The following is a 2246-nucleotide window of genomic DNA, read 5'->3' on the forward strand; positions in this document are numbered from 1 at the left end:
AAAAAAAAATTGGTTGTCTGTAAAGTAGGTTTATGGACGATAGTTTGACGTGACAACGTCATAACAAAACATTGATGAAATGATTGCATACTTTTATGAATAAAATTGAATCATTTTTTTATTGAATTATCACTATTTTGCATGGATACAAAGGAGGAGTGAAATGAAATCTACAATTTAATTGATAAATTTACCTTTATTTGCACTCATTAATTCAAATACGTTTATTACTTTAACGAAGAGATTATTTTAACTGTAACTTTTATACATGTTTGCTATTTAACTTCTTCCTATCTGTGTTATTCTGTTATGGATAGGACAATGATAGGAAAAGTAGGAAACGAAAGGGAGTGTTTCAAGTTTAATGTGCCTCGAAAAAGTCAAATCGATGGTTGTTCCAATCGAGTGGAAGATAGATGCGGCGCAAGCGTACAATGAGCGTAACGGGACACTTTTTCGTGCGTGCAGCCGGCGTTCATCGATTTATTAGAAGTTGTCACGTCAAAAAATGTTGTGCTTTTACAACAATCCCACGTACAAGAAATATATTGTAACTTTTTACAACACGTGGTTATGGTTATTTTTGCATATATGAATTACGTTTTTTTCGAGATAATACCTACTGAGTATTTCTTACGAACATTGTATATTTTATTTGATGTTTCGTCCAAAAATAATTTTTCCTTTTTAAATGATGGGAAAAGATGTCAAACATTCATTATTTTGTTTTCATGTTTATAAATGTGCGCAGTTGATACTGGAAAGCTATTCTGGGAACGTTTTACCAACAACGTCAACTATTAGAAGCAGTGGGACAACACCGAGCATAAATGCCCGGGTAAGAATCCGAAACCAGTATAACTGCGAACACTAATTTGCAGTAATACAGTTGTTTTCATGTAAATGTACAAATTTACATACATATGTAATTATACATTAATATTTAAGTTCCATTTACAAAAAAAATAATACCATGTAAGTAAGAGTTCGAAGGCAAAGAATATTGTGGAACCCACCCTCCCCCTTAAATTACATAATGCACAATGTTTCAAAACTCGCAATTAAAAAAATGTATATCTAAAGACTGTAAATGTTACAGTCACCATAACTGTGAAGGTGCCTGTGCGTATTGCCTAACTATTAGCAATAGACTTGTAATTTCGACCAACTATTAGGGTAAACTCATGCACAAAAACCAAATCTCGAAACTCAACCGGCTCTGAAGCTCGGGCCCCGAAGATTTTGCTTCCCCCAACACTCCCCATCTTTACCAATCTTCTCGACAGCACTGGCCAAAAATATCAATATTCAAACGTTGAATAGGGACGAACAAAATTAAACCTTTATCTTTAATGACTAAGTCAAGTACTGAATCAGACTTAAGAATGTGAGAATTACAACATTTGGATACATAGAAAAATATTATGCAAATTCAGATAATACAGCTGGGTCACTCGATAAGAGTATCATTAATTTTAAGATGTCCGATTAATTTTATCACGTTTAATTAGCATTTTCACTTGTTTACGAAGGTGGGAGAATTGCGTATAGTAAACCATATTGATGGTTCTTTTGTATAGAAGGGACTTATAAGGCCAAATTACCACATAGGTAATTGATTCTATTATCTTTGAAAGATTTGTGCAATGGGAGTGCATGACTTGATGTAGCCTTTTGGACATACGCCATTGCTTAGTACATGTATGTCTGTAGAACAAAACTACTAGTTTTCTTCTACAGTGATACATGTACTAAGCAATGGCGTATGTCCAAAAGCCTACATCAAGTCATTATTGATTCTGTTATAATCATCTTCAAGGACAGATACATGGAAGGATGCATAGGAGTTGTACATATACTCAATTAACATACAGGCTATATATCATTACAAAATTTACCCTCAAGAGGTTGAAAACTGAGTAGGTTTCAGGAGCATACAAAGAATTTCATTTAGGAAGAAAGGGAGGTTAGAACCAATTTTCCCACTGTTTGCTTTCATATTCTTTCCATTTTTCAATGGGAATAATAAATTTTTTGGTATTCCAGGGAGGGGGGGGGGGAGAAGGAATGATAGATATCCCCCCCTCCATTGTGTACAATTCTGGTATGTTTTTGTTCTATAAAGAGAATTTTGTATCACTAAATCTACTGTGGAAGCATAGCTTAAATATGGGAGGTTTAAATCAGTACTATCAATCTGACGTAAGATTGATGGGTGTATAAAAAAAAGCAAAATCTATCATCCA

Source organism: Bacillus rossius, chromosome 3 (genome assembly GCF_032445375.1).
Source record: "Bacillus rossius redtenbacheri isolate Brsri chromosome 3, Brsri_v3, whole genome shotgun sequence".
NCBI classification, from domain to species: domain Eukaryota; kingdom Metazoa; phylum Arthropoda; class Insecta; order Phasmatodea; family Bacillidae; genus Bacillus; species Bacillus rossius.